The sequence below is a fragment of the Hyla sarda genome, unplaced genomic scaffold (genome assembly GCF_029499605.1).
Source record: "Hyla sarda isolate aHylSar1 unplaced genomic scaffold, aHylSar1.hap1 scaffold_445, whole genome shotgun sequence".
In the NCBI taxonomy this organism is placed as follows: domain Eukaryota; kingdom Metazoa; phylum Chordata; class Amphibia; order Anura; family Hylidae; genus Hyla; species Hyla sarda.
Window position 1 is genome coordinate 30654 of NW_026610458.1, and position 21198 is coordinate 51851.

Consider the following 21198-nt stretch of genomic DNA (forward strand, 5'->3'; position numbering starts at 1 on the left):
GCACAGAATTTAGCAAGGGCCTCGCACCTTCTGATGCATCAGGTAGGTGCACAATAGCATAGCCTAACCCTCTGTACTTTGGTCTATATTGATGCGGGACATAGACAGCCAGCTGATGACCAATCCATTAGTGCAATGGATGGCTGGAAGCATTTGTCTTTGCCTTTGCAATACCACAGAAGCAATGCATGGTCAATGTACAGCAATGACACACCTGTGTGAACAGCCAGGAGACCCCCCCCCCCATGTTATGTTACATAGTTACATAGTTAGTACGGTCGAAAAAAGACATATGTCCATCAAGTTCAACCAGGGAATTAAGGGGTAGGGGTGTGGCGCGATATTGGGGAAGGGATGAGATTTTATATTTCTTCATAAGCATTAATCTTATTTTGTCAATTAGGAACATTCAGCACCCACCCGCTATCAAGGCAGCTGCCTATCATGTCATGCCCTACCTGCACAGGTGTGCTGGCTACTCAAATGATCCAATTAAGGAGGCCATTTAGTCAGCAGCAGCAGAAGTCCTGTGCCTGGACGCTCCAACAGGGGCCAGACACAAGCAGAAGCAGAAGCAGCAGAAGCAGCAGCAGCACCACCTTTTGTTTTTTGGCTGCAGCAGCAGCAAGGCCCACAGGGCTGGCTAGCTGGCTAGCCAGCAAGCAGGTAGCAATGAAAGTAGGAATCTTTCTTTTTAACCCTGTAAGGGGGTGGTGCACTGTACCCGAAGATACTGCCATATCGGGTCAATGCATAGGGCGACGGAAGCAAGCTTCGAAATCGGCCCCCGTTCTCAAAAATCCATTTAATATATGGTCCCCAGATAGGGGACGTATCAGATATTAAACTGATAAGAACAGATACTACACTTGATCTTAGCCAAAAGGCCGAGAAGCGATAACCGTGAAAGGGGCGGGCCCAACAAGGTCCCCTTCATGGGCACTATCACTGCTTGCTGTCAGGGAGGCTGCCAGACAATTTTCCATGCACACTCTGGGCTGGGGGGCAGTCAACCACCAGTACACACAGCAGAACCTAAACCCATACCATTATTGCTAAGCAGCAAGACAGGGGCCCATTGCACTCCCACGGGGCCTTTTTAAATGCAATCCATAACCCGGATTTGCCAGGAACCCTTCTTACTCCTCCTACTTGCATGTGACACTGGGCTTAGGATCTGCATAGGAAACACACACACAAGCACACACCTACCTTTGTTGCCTGCAGATGCCTCCTTGGCTGTCCCCAAACGGTATCAAACCAACACCCACGGGAAGCTGTAAGCATAGAGGACATGCCTGCACCCCATTGGACTTACCTGTGTGGGTTAAATCCGGGTTATTTGACAACCTATGGCGGTGATGGTTCTGCTCAGGCAGAGCAGTGCTGATGCTCCTCATAAAGCTGTCGCTGCTGTGAAGGTTCTAGGTGACATCACAAATCCCTATGGTTACATACACAACAAAGCTGGGTTGTTGTTGTTTACACTCTGCAAGGCCTGTGGAAGTGAGTGACATCATAGCACTGTAGTTCTGAGGGTTCAAGATGGATGCAACAATCTCCTGTTGCTTCTATGAAGGCCGTAATAGACGACATCACCAAACAGCTCCATAGTCACATACACAGCAAAGGAGAGATGTTGTTTACACCTAGTGATGTCAGTGGTATTGAGTGACATCACAGCACAGTGCTAAGGCTCCTGGGCCTGGACACAGCAGCGGCTGCAATATCTCAACGGAGAATACGTTTATATCTATGTGTGTGTGTGCGCATATATATATATATATATATATATATATATATATATATATATATATTTCTCCGCCGAAATCACTTTTAAACCCATTTCCACCTTTTTTTCCCTTCTCTTCCTCTTACTTTTTTTTCACGTTTTTTTACGTTTTTCTCCTTTTCGCCTCTTTTCTGGGCGTATTATTCTTCTTTTTCTTCTTTTTTTTCGTCTAATGCATACCCCATCAGTGCAGCAATGCTTATTCAATACCGCCAGCAGATGGAGACACTGGGGGATAATTTTCTAAGGATTTATACTGATTTTTCCTGTCTGAATTTGTCGCACAGAAAGTTGCAGGCCAAATATGTGTGACATTTCTGCGACTTTAGCTTCTAGAGCATTTTTACAACATTATACATAGGTGCTGAATACATAAAAAGCGACTGTTCAGCGACAGACAAGTCGCATCGGCTGAAAGTAGGCCAGAATGTCAGTCCATGTTGGAGCAGGTTTAGATACAGTCTAAAGCATAGATCTCAAAGTCTGTGCACAGAATTTAGCAAGGGCCTCGCACCTTCTGATGCATCAGGTAGGTGCACAATAGCATAGCCTAACCCTCTGTACTTTGGTCTATATTGATGCGGGACATAGACAGCCAGCTGATGACCAATCCATTAGTGCAATGGATGGCTGGAAGCATTTGTCTTTGCCTTTGCAATACCACAGAAGCAATGCATGGTCAATGTACAGCAATGACACACCTGTGTGAACAGCCAGGAGACCCCCCCCCCCATGTTATGTTACATAGTTACATAGTTAGTACGGTCGAAAAAAGACATATGTCCATCAAGTTCAACCAGGGAATTAAGGGGTAGGGGTGTGGCGCGATATTGGGGAAGGGATGAGATTTTATATTTCTTCATAAGCATTAATCTTATTTTGTCAATTAGGAACATTCAGCACCCACCCGCTATCAAGGCAGCTGCCTATCATGTCATGCCCTACCTGCACAGGTGTGCTGGCTACTCAAATGATCCAATTAAGGAGGCCATTTAGTCAGCAGCAGCAGAAGTCCTGTGCCTGGACGCTCCAACAGGGGCCAGACACAAGCAGAAGCAGAAGCAGCAGAAGCAGCAGCAGCACCACCTTTTGTTTTTTGGCTGCAGCAGCAGCAAGGCCCACAGGGCTGGCTAGCTGGCTAGCCAGCAAGCAGGTAGCAATGAAAGTAGGAATCTTTCTTTTTAACCCTGTAAGGGGGTGGTGCACTGTACCCGAAGATACTGCCATATCGGGTCAATGCATAGGGCGACGGAAGCAAGCTTCGAAATCGGCCCCCGTTCTCAAAAATCCATTTAATATATGGTCCCCAGATAGGGGACGTATCAGATATTAAACTGATAAGAACAGATACTACACTTGATCTTAGCCAAAAGGCCGAGAAGCGATAACCGTGAAAGGGGCGGGCCCAACAAGGTCCCCTTCATGGGCACTATCACTGCTTGCTGTCAGGGAGGCTGCCAGACAATTTTCCATGCACACTCTGGGCTGGGGGGCAGTCAACCACCAGTACACACAGCAGAACCTAAACCCATACCATTATTGCTAAGCAGCAAGACAGGGGCCCATTGCACTCCCACGGGGCCTTTTTAAATGCAATCCATAACCCGGATTTGCCAGGAACCCTTCTTACTCCTCCTACTTGCATGTGACACTGGGCTTAGGATCTGCATAGGAAACACACACACAAGCACACACCTACCTTTGTTGCCTGCAGATGCCTCCTTGGCTGTCCCCAAACGGTATCAAACCAACACCCACGGGAAGCTGTAAGCATAGAGGACATGCCTGCACCCCATTGGACTTACCTGTGTGGGTTAAATCCGGGTTATTTGACAACCTATGGCGGTGATGGTTCTGCTCAGGCAGAGCAGTGCTGATGCTCCTCATAAAGCTGTCGCTGCTGTGAAGGTTCTAGGTGACATCACAAATCCCTATGGTTACATACACAACAAAGCTGGGTTGTTGTTGTTTACACTCTGCAAGGCCTGTGGAAGTGAGTGACATCATAGCACTGTAGTTCTGAGGGTTCAAGATGGATGCAACAATCTCCTGTTGCTTCTATGAAGGCCGTAATAGACGACATCACCAAACAGCTCCATAGTCACATACACAGCAAAGGAGAGATGTTGTTTACACCTAGTGATGTCAGTGGTATTGAGTGACATCACAGCACAGTGCTAAGGCTCCTGGGCCTGGACACAGCAGCGGCTGCAATATCTCAACGGAGAATACGTTTATATATATGTGTGTGTGTGCGCATATATATATATATATATATATATATATATATATATATATATATTTCTCCGCCGAAATCACTTTTAAACCCATTTCCACCTTTTTTTCCCTTCTCTTCCTCTTACTTTTTTTTCACGTTTTTTTACGTTTTTCTCCTTTTCGCCTCTTTTCTGGGCGTATTATTCTTCTTTTTCTTCTTTTTTTTCGTCTAATGCATACCCCATCAGTGCAGCAATGCTTATTCAATACCGCCAGCAGATGGAGACACTGGGGGATAATTTTCTAAGGATTTATACTGATTTTTCCTGTCTGAATTTGTCGCACAGAAAGTTGCAGGCCAAATATGTGTGACATTTCTGCGACTTTAGCTTCTAGAGCATTTTTACAACATTATACATAGGTGCTGAATACATAAAAAGCGACTGTTCAGCGACAGACGAGTCGCATCGGCTGAAAGTAGGCCAGAATGTCAGTCCATGTTGGAGCAGGTTTAGATACAGTCTAAAGCATAGATCTCAAAGTCTGTGCACAGAATTTAGCAAGGGCCTCGCACCTTCTGATGCATCAGGTAGGTGCACAATAGCATAGCCTAACCCTCTGTACTTTGGTCTATATTGATGCGGGACATAGACAGCCAGCTGATGACCAATCCATTAGTGCAATGGATGGCTGGAAGCATTTGTCTTTGCCTTTGCAATACCACAGAAGCAATGCATGGTCAATGTACAGCAATGACACACCTGTGTGAACAGCCAGGAGACCCCCCCCCCCATGTTATGTTACATAGTTACATAGTTAGTACGGTCGAAAAAAGACATATGTCCATCAAGTTCAACCAGGGAATTAAGGGGTAGGGGTGTGGCGCGATATTGGGGAAGGGATGAGATTTTATATTTCTTCATAAGCATTAATCTTATTTTGTCAATTAGGAACATTCAGCACCCACCCGCTATCAAGGCAGCTGCCTATCATGTCATGCCCTACCTGCACAGGTGTGCTGGCTACTCAAATGATCCAATTAAGGAGGCCATTTAGTCAGCAGCAGCAGAAGTCCTGTGCCTGGACGCTCCAACAGGGGCCAGACACAAGCAGAAGCAGAAGCAGCAGAAGCAGCAGCAGCACCACCTTTTGTTTTTTGGCTGCAGCAGCAGCAGCAGCAAGGCCCACAGGGCTGGCTAGCTGGCTAGCCAGCAAGCAGGTAGCAATGAAAGTAGGAATCTTTCTTTTTAACCCTGTAAGGGGGTGGTGCACTGTACCCGAAGATACTGCCATATCGGGTCAATGCATAGGGCGACGGAAGCAAGCTTCGAAATCGGCCCCCGTTCTCAAAAATCCATTTAATATATGGTCCCCAGATAGGGGACGTATCAGATATTAAACTGATAAGAACAGATACTACACTTGATCTTAGCCAAAAGGCCGAGAAGCGATAACCGTGAAAGGGGCGGGCCCAACAAGGTCCCCTTCATGGGCACTATCACTGCTTGCTGTCAGGGAGGCTGCCAGACAATTTTCCATGCACACTCTGGGCTGGGGGGCAGTCAACCACCAGTACACACAGCAGAACCTAAACCCATACCATTATTGCTAAGCAGCAAGACAGGGGCCCATTGCACTCCCACGGGGCCTTTTTAAATGCAATCCATAACCCGGATTTGCCAGGAACCCTTCTTACTCCTCCTACTTGCATGTGACACTGGGCTTAGGATCTGCATAGGAAACACACACACAAGCACACACCTACCTTTGTTGCCTGCAGATGCCTCCTTGGCTGTCCCCAAACGGTATCAAACCAACACCCACGGGAAGCTGTAAGCATAGAGGACATGCCTGCACCCCATTGGACTTACCTGTGTGGGTTAAATCCGGGTTATTTGACAACCTATGGCGGTGATGGTTCTGCTCAGGCAGAGCAGTGCTGATGCTCCTCATAAAGCTGTCGCTGCTGTGAAGGTTCTAGGTGACATCACAAATCCCTATGGTTACATACACAACAAAGCTGGGTTGTTGTTGTTTACACTCTGCAAGGCCTGTGGAAGTGAGTGACATCATAGCACTGTAGTTCTGAGGGTTCTAGATGGATGCAACAATCTCCTGTTGCTTCTATGAAGGCCGTAATAGACGACATCACCAAACAGCTCCATAGTCACATACACAGCAAAGGAGAGATGTTGTTTACACCTAGTGATGTCAGTGGTATTGAGTGACATCACAGCACAGTGCTAAGGCTCCTGGGCCTGGACACAGCAGCGGCTGCAATATCTCAACGGAGAATACGTTTATATCTATGTGTGTGTGTGCGCATATATATATATATATATATATATGTATATATATATATATATATATATATTTCTCCGCCGAAATCACTTTTAAACCCATTTCCACCTTTTTTTCCCTTCTCTTCCTCTTACTTTTTTTTCACGTTTTTTTACGTTTTTCTCCTTTTCGCCTCTTTTCTGGGCGTATTATTCTTCTTTTTCTTCTTTTTTTTCGTCTAATGCATACCCCATCAGTGCAGCAATGCTTATTCAATACCGCCAGCAGATGGAGACACTGGGGGATAATTTTCTAAGGATTTATACTGATTTTTCCTGTCTGAATTTGTCGCACAGAAAGTTGCAGGCCAAATATGTGTGACATTTCTGCGACTTTAGCTTCTAGAGCATTTTTACAACATTATACATAGGTGCTGAATACATAAAAAGCGACTGTTCAGCGACAGACAAGTCGCATCGGCTGAAAGTAGGCCAGAATGTCAGTCCATGTTGGAGCAGGTTTAGATACAGTCTAAAGCATAGATCTCAAAGTCTGTGCACAGAATTTAGCAAGGGCCTCGCACCTTCTGATGCATCAGGTAGGTGCACAATAGCATAGCCTAACCCTCTGTACTTTGGTCTATATTGATGCGGGACATAGACAGCCAGCTGATGACCAATCCATTAGTGCAATGGATGGCTGGAAGCATTTGTCTTTGCCTTTGCAATACCACAGAAGCAATGCATGGTCAATGTACAGCAATGACACACCTGTGTGAACAGCCAGGAGACCCCCCCCCCCCATGTTATGTTACATAGTTACATAGTTAGTACGGTCGAAAAAAGACATATGTCCATCAAGTTCAACCAGGGAATTAAGGGGTAGGGGTGTGGCGCGATATTGGGGAAGGGATGAGATTTTATATTTCTTCATAAGCATTAATCTTATTTTGTCAATTAGGAACATTCAGCACCCACCCGCTATCAAGGCAGCTGCCTATCATGTCATGCCCTACCTGCACAGGTGTGCTGGCTACTCAAATGATCCAATTAAGGAGGCCATTTAGTCAGCAGCAGCAGAAGTCCTGTGCCTGGACGCTCCAACAGGGGCCAGACACAAGCAGAAGCAGAAGCAGCAGAAGCAGCAGCAGCACCACCTTTTGTTTTTTGGCTGCAGCAGCAGCAGCAAGGCCCACAGGGCTGGCTAGCTGGCTAGCCAGCAAGCAGGTAGCAATGAAAGTAGGAATCTTTCTTTTTAACCCTGTAAGGGGGTGGTGCACTGTACCCGAAGATACTGCCATATCGGGTCAATGCATAGGGCGACGGAAGCAAGCTTCGAAATCGGCCCCCGTTCTCAAAAATCCATTTAATATATGGTCCCCAGATAGGGGACGTATCAGATATTAAACTGATAAGAACAGATTTTTTTTTTTTTTTCTAAAGCCGAGGAACGTGCTTTCGATTCACCCAAAGTGCAAGAAAAAGTGCAAACGTGTTACACTAAAAAAACGTGCACAAAGGATGCGGTCTATCGCAAGCCCTTCTCCGATAGGAGAGAGGCCCCCCAACAAACCTTACCCTTCGCCTCCGGACCAAAAGGTACCTGCGAGGTTCCAGGTTCGATGTCCCTTTTCGCCGAAGCTACTAGGAGACCACAAATGCTCCCGGCATCCCCCTTGGCGTTAGCCAAGGTATCTGCCCGCAGAGCCGATTACGGTAGGTACCCTGCGAAGCAGGAGTACCCGGGGTGTTTGCAGGGAGGTGCGGAACCTAATGGCCACACACACCTCCCCTAGACCGCCAGGAGGGACACCCAGAAGGGCTACCGCATCCTGACAAATCCTGTGAACACACAACACGCAAAAAGTGACACAGTGAGACAAAAAATAAATAAATAAGTGAATGTGTGCAGATATACTGCCCGGACATCCGGCCGGATCTATAAAAATTTCTCTGATCCTAGCCAGAAGGCCGGGAATCAAGAGGTGAGTGCCACAAGGTGAAGAGATTATGGTGCCCGTGCTTCAACTCAGTGAGCCTATTCTCCCAGTGAGTTTCGGCACCTCGGGGTCACCACTCCCCGAGGCACAAAAGTACCTCGGCTCTAGACCCTCTCAGCCTCATGGCGAGACCCGGAGGGAACAGGTCACATCGGGGCAGCCGTCGAGCTGATTCCTCAGAACCAGCCCCGGAAAGCCCTGGTACACCTGCATCCTCCATGCAGCACCCATCCCCACCAGCATGAAAACTGATAAGAACAGATACTACACTTGATCTTAGCCAAAAGGCCGAGAAGCGATAACCGTGAAAGGGGCGGGCCCAACAAGGTCCCCTTCATGGGCACTATCACTGCTTGCTGTCAGGGAGGCTGCCAGACAATTTTCCATGCACACTCTGGGCTGGGGGGCAGTCAACCACCAGTACACACAGCAGAACCTAAACCCATACCATTATTGCTAAGCAGCAAGACAGGGGCCCATTGCACTCCCACGGGGCCTTTTTAAATGCAATCCATAACCCGGATTTGCCAGGAACCCTTCTTACTCCTCCTACTTGCATGTGACACTGGGCTTAGGATCTGCATAGGAAACACACACACAAGCACACACCTACCTTTGTTGCCTGCAGATGCCTCCTTGGCTGTCCCCAAACGGTATCAAACCAACACCCACGGGAAGCTGTAAGCATAGAGGACATGCCTGCACCCCATTGGACTTACCTGTGTGGGTTAAATCCGGGTTATTTGACAACCTATGGCGGTGATGGTTCTGCTCAGGCAGAGCAGTGCTGATGCTCCTCATAAAGCTGTCGCTGCTGTGAAGGTTCTAGGTGACATCACAAATCCCTATGGTTACATACACAACAAAGCTGGGTTGTTGTTGTTTACACTCTGCAAGGCCTGTGGAAGTGAGTGACATCATAGCACTGTAGTTCTGAGGGTTCAAGATGGATGCAACAATCTCCTGTTGCTTCTATGAAGGCCGTAATAGACGACATCACCAAACAGCTCCATAGTCACATACACAGCAAAGGAGAGATGTTGTTTACACCTAGTGATGTCAGTGGTATTGAGTGACATCACAGCACAGTGCTAAGGCTCCTGGGCCTGGACACAGCAGCGGCTGCAATATCTCAACGGAGAATACGTTTATATCTATGTGTGTGTGTGCGCATATATATATATATATATATATATATATATATATATATATATATTTCTCCGCCGAAATCACTTTTAAACCCATTTCCACCTTTTTTTCCCTTCTCTTCCTCTTACTTTTTTTTCACGTTTTTTTACGTTTTTCTCCTTTTCGCCTCTTTTCTGGGCGTATTATTCTTCTTTTTCTTCTTTTTTTTCGTCTAATGCATACCCCATCAGTGCAGCAATGCTTATTCAATACCGCCAGCAGATGGAGACACTGGGGGATAATTTTCTAAGGATTTATACTGATTTTTCCTGTCTGAATTTGTCGCACAGAAAGTTGCAGGCCAAATATGTGTGACATTTCTGCGACTTTAGCTTCTAGAGCATTTTTACAACATTATACATAGGTGCTGAATACATAAAAAGCGACTGTTCAGCGACAGACAAGTCGCATCGGCTGAAAGTAGGCCAGAATGTCAGTCCATGTTGGAGCAGGTTTAGATACAGTCTAAAGCATAGATCTCAAAGTCTGTGCACAGAATTTAGCAAGGGCCTCGCACCTTCTGATGCATCAGGTAGGTGCACAATAGCATAGCCTAACCCTCTGTACTTTGGTCTATATTGATGCGGGACATAGACAGCCAGCTGATGACCAATCCATTAGTGCAATGGATGGCTGGAAGCATTTGTCTTTGCCTTTGCAATACCACAGAAGCAATGCATGGTCAATGTACAGCAATGACACACCTGTGTGAACAGCCAGGAGACCCCCCCCCCCATGTTATGTTACATAGTTACATAGTTAGTACGGTCGAAAAAAGACATATGTCCATCAAGTTCAACCAGGGAATTAAGGGGTAGGGGTGTGGCGCGATATTGGGGAAGGGATGAGATTTTATATTTCTTCATAAGCATTAATCTTATTTTGTCAATTAGGAACATTCAGCACCCACCCGCTATCAAGGCAGCTGCCTATCATGTCATGCCCTACCTGCACAGGTGTGCTGGCTACTCAAATGATCCAATTAAGGAGGCCATTTAGTCAGCAGCAGCAGAAGTCCTGTGCCTGGACGCTCCAACAGGGGCCAGACACAAGCAGAAGCAGAAGCAGCAGAAGCAGCAGCAGCACCACCTTTTGTTTTTTGGCTGCAGCAGCAGCAAGGCCCACAGGGCTGGCTAGCTGGCTAGCCAGCAAGCAGGTAGCAATGAAAGTAGGAATCTTTCTTTTTAACCCTGTAAGGGGGTGGTGCACTGTACCCGAAGATACTGCCATATCGGGTCAATGCATAGGGCGACGGAAGCAAGCTTCGAAATCGGCCCCCGTTCTCAAAAATCCATTTAATATATGGTCCCCAGATAGGGGACGTATCAGATATTAAACTGATAAGAACAGATAAGGTTTCAACAAAATTTTATTGAATAAATAAGAAACCATACAAAATTTAAAATGCAAAATAATAAAAGGTTCACAAAAGTTTTAAAATACAAATAATAAAACCAGTAATAAAAGGAGAAAAAATAAAAATGGCAGGATAAAACATTATACAAATGTCATAAAAACTGATTATATTGTTATTTCGTTCCATAGAGGCAGACACCACATGGATGCTGCCTCGCTGGCCCCCAACTGTTTCTTGTCTCTTAGGTAATAGATGTACATCTCACTCAGGGCCAGCTTTATACAGTTTTTAACATCAATAAAATCATGTTTAAAAAGTAAGATGTTCCTAACTTTCCAGATGGCATTTTTAAAACAATTAATAATCATCCAGCAGATCATCTGCTGTTTAAAATTGGGGCAGTTAAAAAGACCGTAAAAGACACATTCGTGATTAAAATCTTTTAGGCCGCAGGCCCACTTCAAAAGTGGGCCTACCTTCCTCCAAAGCTCCCGTGCAAAAGGGCAGTTCCAAAATATGTGCAGCACCGTTTCGTCCACTCCGCAGCCATCTCTCGGGCACTTGGCTCTCGCCACCAGTCCTCGCCTGTGCTGGAACTCACGAGTAGGGAGGCACTGGTGGACGATTGCCCAGGCAAGATCCCTGTGTACATTCGCCAGAAACTTCCCGTACACGTTCCGCCATACCTTTTTGGATCTTGCCTGTGTGAAATTGGACACTGCCAGGGTAACCTCACTCCGCCTGAGGACCTTTGATACCTTTCTCTGGTCCCCCAGTATGTCAGGCTCCAAATCTTGGAGACCTAGGAGCCTGACTGTCTTTTCCAACACCACATAATGTTTTGGGGGACACAGAAGCACCGGAGCGTTCAGAGGGATGCGCAACCATCTTTTAAAAACCATGCCCGCAGCGTACCTTAAAAAGCAGCTAAAAATGCCATCGGATTTAATAATTTTAAAACAGAAACAGAAATACTTTATGTAAAAGAAAGTAAAAAGGTTAGGAACATCTTTCCCGCCATTATCTTTACTTTTGTACATAAAATCACGCTTTAATTTCTCCATTTTTGAACCCCATAAAAAAGTAAAAACAATTCTAGTTACTTTTTTAATGTATAAAATAGATGGAGGAAATACCATGGCAATGTATAGCATAATAGGGAGTAAAACCATCTTTATTATTAAAATCTTCCCCTCCATGGTAAGGTTTCTAAGATTCCACATTAAAATCTTCTTCTCCATCTTAGCTATAGCTGAATCCCAGTTAGGGCTCCCATCATTGACCTGGTTAAAAACAATACCTAAAACTTTAATTTGATCCTGTTGCATTGTGACTCCTGGGGTGATGGATGAATCCCAGGAGCCAATATAAAAACAGTCACATTTATCTGTGTTTAGCTTAAAACCAGAGACCTCGCAGAAATAGCTGGTGTTCCTCAATGCCCCCCTCATGGATGGAGAGTCCGGGCACAGTATGGTGACATCATCCATGTACCCCAACACCTTTAGATGGGTCCCTCCTCCACCAGGTATCGGTACGCCTCTTACTACCCGGTCTTTTCTGAGGAGGGCCATCAGTGGTTCGATTGCGCAAATAAAAAGGAGTGGGGACAGGGGGCAGCCCTGTTTGACACCTGATAAAAGAGGAACACCGCTGGTTAAAAAGCCATTAACAGAGACTTGACTAAAACAGGATCGGTATAAAAGCATGATTCGGCTTAAAATCGTTTCAGGCACTGCCATCTTTTTAAGAACTAAAAACAGGTATTCATGGGAGACCCTATCAAAGGCTTTTTCAAAGTCTAAGGATAAAATTGCTACAGTTTGATTTCTATCCTTAAAATACCATAAAACATCTCTTAAAATATTTAGGGATTCAGCTATAGACCTTCCAGGTACCCCACAAACCTGATTTGGGTGAATTAATTTATGAATAAAAGGTTTAAAACGGACAGCTAATAACTTGGCTAAAACTTTATAATCGACATTTAAAAGTGTGATGGGGCGCCAATTTTTTAGCATATCCTTTTCACCCTTTTTAAAAAGTAATGATACAATCCCCCTCCTCCAGGAAGGGGGAAGTTCATTAACAATAAAAGTTTCTTTATACAATAAAACCATATCATCCTTTAAAATATCCCAAAAAGCTAAATAAAATTTGATGGGTAAACCATCTTCCCCAGGGGCCTTCCCACTAGAAAAACTTTTAAAAACAAATAAAAGTTCATCTAAGTTAAGATCACGGGATAAAACCTCCTGGTCTAAAACATCTAGCTTAAAATCAAGGGAATTAAGAACATGTTCTAAAAAGGATGGATTAAGATCTTTCTTATTAAAAAGAAGCTGGTAGAAGTTAAAAACTGCATCTAACATGCCTTTTGGAGTGGATTCACCCTCAAGGTTTTGGATGATATCCCTCCTATTCATCACTTTTTTAAAAAAGAAACGGGAACATTTCTCGCCCTCCTCCAGGTGCTGCACATGTGAGTTAAAAATGATTTGTTTCCCTTTCTTTTCTATGGCATGTTTTATTTCAGTTTTAAGGTTTAAAATATCATTTTCTACATCCATACCAGCTTCTTTCAATTTAAAAAGTACATTTAAACGCATGTTAAGAACATAAAACCACTGTTTTTCCATTTTTGCCTTCTTCTTACCTGCTTTGATAAAAAAAAATCTGATTTTAGATTTGGTGCCCTCCCACCAGTGCAGCATAGGCTCGTGGGGTTTTCTTTGTGATTGCCAGCATTGGTAGGTCCGCACAAACTCCTCTTTTATCTCAGGGTCCTCTAGGAGTGTGGTGTTTAATCTCCAGAGGCCCCTTTTTGCTTTTTGCTCCCCCTCTAGCTCCAGGCCCACCAAGAGGAGCTTATGATCAGAGAAGATATTCTGCTCGAGCGTGCATTTCAGGGGTTTAAAAGCTCTAGAGGAAAAAATAAAATCGATTCTGGAGCTCACTCTTCCATTGGACCATGTGGCGCCCGGGTCCTCCGGCAAGAGATCCTTCCAGCAATCTTTCAAATTAAAATCATCAATAAAATTTTTAAGCAGGTAAGAAGTGCGGTCTTTACGATTAATATCCCCACCCTGCCGGTGTTCCCCATCACGTATGCAGTTAAAATCACCTCCCACCAGCAGGGGGGAAGACCCAACACAAAACAGTGGTAAAATTTCAAATAGTTCTGCCCGCTCCTGTTTATCAGGAGGGGCATACACATTTAAAACACGAATTAAAAGTCCATTAAAATATAGATGAATTAAAAGAGCTCTGCCAGGCACAATCTCAGTTACTGTATGAATAGAAAAGGACTGGCCTCGGCAGAGCAGCCCAACACCCACAGAACGACAGTCATTTGCACCGGACCATATGGATGGGCCCAGCTTCCAGTCTTCTTTTAAGTCTTTATAGTCCATTTTACTAGGGATTCCACATTCTTGTAGCAGGCAAAGGTCAAAGTCACATGTCTCTAGATAAGAAAATAAAGCAGCCCTGCGATCAGGGCTCTTTAAGGACCTCACATTGAGTGAGGCAATTTTTACAGGGATAGGCATAGTTTATGGAGAGTCCGTGCTTGGAGAATCAAAGTCAATAATAAGCTGCGTACCGTCATCCCCCGCCTGCGGGGTCATCAGCTCCTTGATGTTCTGAGGGTCGGAGCTTGAGATCGATGATGCCCCGACCCTGAGCTCGCTCTCGTCCGAACTACGGCACGCCGCTTTCCTTTGAATGTCTTCCTCTTCTTCTTCTCTTTGTCTTTTAAATGTCACACTGCTGTCCATATCCTCTGTGTTGCTCTCACTCGATGTAATCTCTGGCCCCCGGCTGATGGATCTGCGTCTTCTTTCATCATTTGACGACTGGAACTGCTGCACAGGGGCCTGTGAGGCCTCTTTTCCGGAACCTTTGCCGCTACCTTGGGAAGTTTTCATCGCTTGTTCCCCAGCAAGCGTTGCTGAGGACTGTTGCTCCAACTTCCCCATCGATCGACGATGGCCAGTTTTACCCACCGGGTCCACTGCTGGCGGGGCAGCAAACCCTGGTTTGGCGCCACTTGTCTTCTTGGCCCTGTCCTGTATAGGCGGAGTAACAGGACCGGGCTCAGACCTGGCCACCTGGCTCCCCTTCCGGCGGGCTTTCACCGGGGCCTCTTCGTCCGGAGCAGGGCGACCCTGGGCCAAGCCAGTACCTGGCTTATGCTGCAATTTTGGGTCCACTTTTGCCCCCACCGAGGCCCGTCGGCTGCCACCCGCCACAGGTGAGCCCCCTTCAGAAGTTTCGGCGGGCTCTTGAGCCAGGTAGGAAGTCGATCGACGTCTTTCAATTTCCCGGGCAGTAAACTCGATCACCCGCCCGGGCTTCGTGGAATCCCCATGGCCTCCCCCTAGCACTACCACCGGTGGGCCCCCCGATGGAGCACCAGAGGTCTTGGGCCTGGACCCATCAGTACCTGCCATCTGGGGTTTGGGCATCTTAAAAAAGGACGTCTTTTGTCCTGTCCCCTCTTTGGGTGGGCCCAGCCTTGACCCACCCATCGTAGTTTTTGCTTTATGGGGACAGGAATTAAAATCGTGATTTTCCTCTCCGCAGAGGTTGCACCTTATCGTATGGCTACATCTTGAGGCTATGTGACCTTCTTGGCCACACCTATTGCAGCGAATCACACGCTCCGCGCCGCAGGTCTCCTGGGTGTGGCCAAACCTCAAGCAATTTCGGCAATACATAGGCATTTGAGGATAGAACAGGAAGCCCCGAACTCTCCCGATGGCAAAATTTGGGGGCGGATGGCAAAGACCCCCAATACCACCGGGATCCTTACGGAGCTTGACCCAGAACTTCCTCTTGCCGTTCCAGAACCGCACGGAGTTCAAGATTTTGTTTGCGAATCGCACCTCTTCGCAGTATCGCCGAAGAAAAGTGGCTATATCCTCCGTGGTCACATGAGGGCTGTGCATAGCCACCACCAACGGTATATGTTCCTCACCATAGAGGAACTGGAACGAAAGACCGTCGAGTCGATCGTCCCTCTGGTCCGCACCAGACAAGGTTGCATAGATGTTATCGCAACACGCCGTGGCCGTGAAGGTGACGGTATACAGGCCACGGCTTTCCTGGTCATTTAGACACAGGATGTCCTCCCTATTGAGGCGGAAGTAGTCAAGAAGAATCACCTCCGCAATGAAGCGGAGGTTCTTCAACTGACGATGGCTCTCCGACACCTCTATGCGGATGGTATTTCGCATCGACATTTCCCCAGAGGGGAAAGCCCAGGAGAACGGCATCTTCCACACCCAGGGACTAAGCCCCTTCCCCAATAGCAGCAGGGGCTCGGAATCCCGCTATAAAAGCGGAACCCTTACCCAAGGCAGAGGTCGGGGGTACCCTAGGTGCTTCCGAAGCTACAGGTAACGCTCAACGTACCGAAAATGCCTTCTGAGACACAAGGTCCCAGAGACAGGGGGATCGCAACCCGTTGTCCGTGGACTAAGCCCGCTCCCCAATAGCAGCAAGGGGGTGAAGTCCCTCCGTAAGGAGAGACAATCCCCCAAGGCCGAGAAGCGGGGTACCACAGACACCTTCCGACCAGACCAAATGCAGATACTACACTTGATCTTAGCCAAAAGGCCGAGAAGCGATAACCGTGAAAGGGGCGGGCCCAACAAGGTCCCCTTCATGGGCACTATCACTGCTTGCTGTCAGGGAGGCTGCCAGACAATTTTCCATGCACACTCTGGGCTGGGGGGCAGTCAACCACCAGTACACACAGCAGAACCTAAACCCATACCATTATTGCTAAGCAGCAAGACAGGGGCCCATTGCACTCCCACGGGGCCTTTTTAAATGCAATCCATAACCCGGATTTGCCAGGAACCCTTCTTACTCCTCCTACTTGCATGTGACACTGGGCTTAGGATCTGCATAGGAAACACACACACAAGCACACACCTACCTTTGTTGCCTGCAGATGCCTCCTTGGCTGTCCCCAAACGGTATCAAACCAACACCCACGGGAAGCTGTAAGCATAGAGGACATGCCTGCACCCCATTGGACTTACCTGTGTGGGTTAAATCCGGGTTATTTGACAACCTATGGCGGTGATGGTTCTGCTCAGGCAGAGCAGTGCTGATGCTCCTCATAAAGCTGTCGCTGCTGTGAAGGTTCTAGGTGACATCACAAATCCCTATGGTTACATACACAACAAAGCTGGGTTGTTGTTGTTTACACTCTGCAAGGCCTGTGGAAGTGAGTGACATCATAGCACTGTAGTTCTGAGGGTTCAAGATGGATGCAACAATCTCCTGTTGCTTCTATGAAGGCCGTAATAGACGACATCACCAAACAGCTCCATAGTCACATACACAGCAAAGGAGAGATGTTGTTTACACCTAGTGATGTCAGTGGTATTGAGTGACATCACAGCACAGTGCTAAGGCTCCTGGGCCTGGACACAGCAGCGGCTGCAATATCTCAACGGAGAATACGTTTATATCTATGTGTGTGTGTGCGCATATATATATATATATATATATATATATATATATATATATATATATATTTCTCCGCCGAAATCACTTTTAAACCCATTTCCACCTTTTTTTCCCTTCTCTTCCTCTTACTTTTTTTTCACGTTTTTTTACGTTTTTCTCCTTTTCGCCTCTTTTCTGGGCGTATTATTCTTCTTTTTCTTCTTTTTTTTCGTCTAATGCATACCCCATCAGTGCAGCAATGCTTATTCAATACCGCCAGCAGATGGAGACACTGGGGGATAATTTTCTAAGGATTTATACTGATTTTTCCTGTCTGAATTTGTCGCACAGAAAGTTGCAGGCCAAATATGTGTGACATTTCTGCGACTTTAGCTTCTAGAGCATTTTTACAACATTATACATAGGTGCTGAATACATAAAAAGCGACTGTTCAGCGACAGACAAGTCGCATCGGCTGAAAGTAGGCCAGAATGTCAGTCCATGTTGGAGCAGGTTTAGATACAGTCTAAAGCATAGATCTCAAAGTCTGTGCACAGAATTTAGCAAGGGCCTCGCACCTTCTGATGCATCAGGTAGGTGCACAATAGCATAGCCTAACCCTCTGTACTTTGGTCTATATTGATGCGGGACATAGACAGCCAGCTGATGACCAATCCATTAGTGCAATGGATGGCTGGAAGCATTTGTCTTTGCCTTTGCAATACCACAGAAGCAATGCATGGTCAATGTACAGCAATGACACACCTGTGTGAACAGCCAGGAGACCCCCCCCCCCCATGTTATGTTACATAGTTACATAGTTAGTACGGTCGAAAAAAGACATATGTCCATCAAGTTCAACCAGGGAATTAAGGGGTAGGGGTGTGGCGCGATATTGGGGAAGGGATGAGATTTTATATTTCTTCATAAGCATTAATCTTATTTTGTCAATTAGGAACATTCAGCACCCACCCGCTATCAAGGCAGCTGCCTATCATGTCATGCCCTACCTGCACAGGTGTGCTGGCTACTCAAATGATCCAATTAAGGAGGCCATTTAGTCAGCAGCAGCAGAAGTCCTGTGCCTGGACGCTCCAACAGGGGCCAGACACAAGCAGAAGCAGAAGCAGCAGAAGCAGCAGAAGCAGCACCACCTCTTGTTTTTTGGCTGCAGCAGCAGCAAGGCCCACAGGGCTGGCTAGCTGGCTAGCCAGCAAGCAGGTAGCAATGAAAGTAGGAATCTTTCTTTTTAACCCTGTAAGGGGGTGGTGCACTGTACCCGAAGATACTGCCATATCGGGTCAATGCATAGGGCGACGGAAGCAAGCTTCGAAATCGGCCCCCGTTCTCAAAAATCCATTTAATATATGGTCCCCAGATAGGGGACGTATCAGATATTAAACTGATAAGAACAGATACTACACTTGATCTTAGCCAAAAGGCCGAGAAGCGATAACCGTGAAAGGGGCGGGCCCAACAAGGTCCCCTTCATGGGCACTATCACTGCTTGCTGTCAGGGAGGCTGCCAGACAATTTTCCATGCACACTCTGGGCTGGGGGGCAGTCAACCACCAGTACACACAGCAGAACCTAAACCCATACCATTATTGCTAAGCAGCAAGACAGGGGCCCATTGCACTCCCACGGGGCCTTTTTAAATGCAATCCATAACCCGGATTTGCCAGGAACCCTTCTTACTCCTCCTACTTGCATGTGACACTGGGCTTAGGATCTGCATAGGAAACACACACACAAGCACACACCTACCTTTGTTGCCTGCAGATGCCTCCTTGGCTGTCCCCAAACGGTATCAAACCAACACCCACGGGAAGCTGTAAGCATAGAGGACATGCCTGCACCCCATTGGACTTACCTGTGTGGGTTAAATCCGGGTTATTTGACAACCTATGGCGGTGATGGTTCTGCTCAGGCAGAGCAGTGCTGATGCTCCTCATAAAGCTGTCGCTGCTGTGAAGGTTCTAGGTGACATCACAAATCCCTATGGTTACATACACAACAAAGCTGGGTTGTTGTTGTTTACACTCTGCAAGGCCTGTGGAAGTGAGTGACATCATAGCACTGTAGTTCTGAGGGTTCAAGATGGATGCAACAATCTCCTGTTGCTTCTATGAAGGCCGTAATAGACGACATCACCAAACAGCTCCATAGTCACATACACAGCAAAGGAGAGATGTTGTTTACACCTAGTGATGTCAGTGGTATTGAGTGACATCACAGCACAGTGCTAAGGCTCCTGGGCCTGGACACAGCAGCGGCTGCAATATCTCAACGGAGAATACGTTTATATCTATGTGTGTGTGTGCGCATATATATATATATATATATATATATATATATATATATATATTTCTCCGCCGAAATCACTTTTAAACCCATTTCCACCTTTTTTTCCCTTCTCTTCCTCTTACTTTTTTTTCACGTTTTTTTACGTTTTTCTCCTTTTCGCCTCTTTTCTGGGCGTATTATTCTTCTTTTTCTTCTTTTTTTTCGTCTAATGCATACCCCATCAGTGCAGCAATGCTTATTCAATACCGCCAGCAGATGGAGACACTGGGGGATAATTTTCTAAGGATTTATACTGATTTTTCCTGTCTGAATTTGTCGCACAGAAAGTTGCAGGCCAAATATGTGTGACATTTCTGCGACTTTAGCTTCTAGAGCATTTTTACAACATTATACATAGGTGCTGAATACATAAAAAGCGACTGTTCAGCGACAGACAAGTCGCATCGGCTGAAAGTAGGCCAGAATGTCAGTCCATGTTGGAGCAGGTTTAGATACAGTCTAAAGCATAGATCTCAAAGTCTGTGCACAGAATTTAGCAAGGGCCTCGCACCTTCTGATGCATCAGGTAGGTGCACAATAGCATAGCCTAACCCTCTGTACTTTGGTCTATATTGATGCGGGACATAGACAGCCAGCTGATGACCAATCCATTAGTGCAATGGATGGCTGGAAGCATTTGTCTTTGCCTTTGCAATACCACAGAAGCAATGCATGGTCAATGTACAGCAATGACACACCTGTGTGAACAGCCAGGAGACCCCCCCCCCCCATGTTATGTTACATAGTTACATAGTTAGTACGGTCGAAAAAAGACATATGTCCATCAAGTTCAACCAGGGAATTAAGGGGTAGGGGTGTGGCGCGATATTGGGGAAGGGATGAGATTTTATATTTCTTCATAAGCATTAATCTTATTTTGTCAATTAGGAACATTCAGCACCCACCCGCTATCAAGGCAGCTGCCTATCATGTCATGCCCTACCTGCACAGGTGTGCTGGCTACTCAAATGATCCAATTAAGGAGGCCATTTAGTCAGCAGCAGCAGAAGTCCTGTGCCTGGACGCTCCAACAGGGGCCAGACACAAGCAGAAGCAGAAGCAGCAGAAGCAGCAGCAGCACCACCTTTTGTTTTTTGGCTGCAGCAGCAGCAAGGCCCACAGGGCTGGCTAGCTGGCTAGCCAGCAAGCAGGTAGCAATGAAAGTAGGAATCTTTCTTTTTAACCCTGTAAGGGGGTGGTGCACTGTACCCGAAGATACTGCCATATCGGGTCAATGCATAGGGCGACGGAAGCAAGCTTCGAAATCGGCCCCCGTTCTCAAAAATCCATTTAATATATGGTCCCCAGATAGGGGACGTATCAGATATTAAACTGATAAGAACAGATAAGGTTTCAACAAAATTTTATTGAATAAATAAGAAACCATACAAAATTTAAAATGCAAAATAATAAAAGGTTCACAAAAGTTTTAAAATACAAATAATAAAACCAGTAATAAAAGGAGAAAAAATAAAAATGGCAGGATAAAACATTATACAAATGTCATAAAAACTGATTATATTGTTATTTCGTTGCATAGAGGCAGACACCACA

The 21198-nt window shown here is 46.2% G+C and overlaps 6 non-coding genes and 3 pseudogenes across 6 annotated transcripts; all 9 read right to left on the bottom strand.

Annotated features, from left to right (window-relative positions):
• Nucleotides 1-708: 708 nt before the first annotated feature.
• LOC130334850 (U2 spliceosomal RNA) lies at nucleotides 709-899 on the bottom strand. The gene has a single exon (XR_008876578.1). It is a non-coding gene; the product is annotated as a U2 spliceosomal RNA (small nuclear RNA).
• A 2088-nt stretch (nucleotides 900-2987) lies between these two features.
• LOC130334852 (U2 spliceosomal RNA) lies at nucleotides 2988-3178 on the bottom strand. The gene has a single exon (XR_008876580.1). It is a non-coding gene; the product is annotated as a U2 spliceosomal RNA (small nuclear RNA).
• A 2092-nt stretch (nucleotides 3179-5270) lies between these two features.
• On the bottom strand, nucleotides 5271-5461 carry LOC130334853 (U2 spliceosomal RNA). The gene has a single exon (XR_008876581.1). It is a non-coding gene; the product is annotated as a U2 spliceosomal RNA (small nuclear RNA).
• A 2096-nt stretch (nucleotides 5462-7557) lies between these two features.
• On the bottom strand, nucleotides 7558-7774 carry LOC130334836 (U2 spliceosomal RNA; annotated as a pseudogene).
• A 654-nt stretch (nucleotides 7775-8428) lies between these two features.
• LOC130334840 (U2 spliceosomal RNA) lies at nucleotides 8429-8588 on the bottom strand (annotated as a pseudogene).
• Nucleotides 8589-10674: 2086 nt separating this feature from the next.
• LOC130334828 (U2 spliceosomal RNA) lies at nucleotides 10675-10860 on the bottom strand. The gene has a single exon (XR_008876569.1). It is a non-coding gene; the product is annotated as a U2 spliceosomal RNA (small nuclear RNA).
• Nucleotides 10861-16249: 5389 nt separating this feature from the next.
• LOC130334843 (U2 spliceosomal RNA) lies at nucleotides 16250-16467 on the bottom strand (annotated as a pseudogene).
• A 2094-nt stretch (nucleotides 16468-18561) lies between these two features.
• Nucleotides 18562-18752, bottom strand: LOC130334854 (U2 spliceosomal RNA). The gene has a single exon (XR_008876582.1). It is a non-coding gene; the product is annotated as a U2 spliceosomal RNA (small nuclear RNA).
• Nucleotides 18753-20837: 2085 nt separating this feature from the next.
• Nucleotides 20838-21023, bottom strand: LOC130334830 (U2 spliceosomal RNA). The gene has a single exon (XR_008876571.1). It is a non-coding gene; the product is annotated as a U2 spliceosomal RNA (small nuclear RNA).
• Nucleotides 21024-21198: the final 175 nt, after the last annotated feature.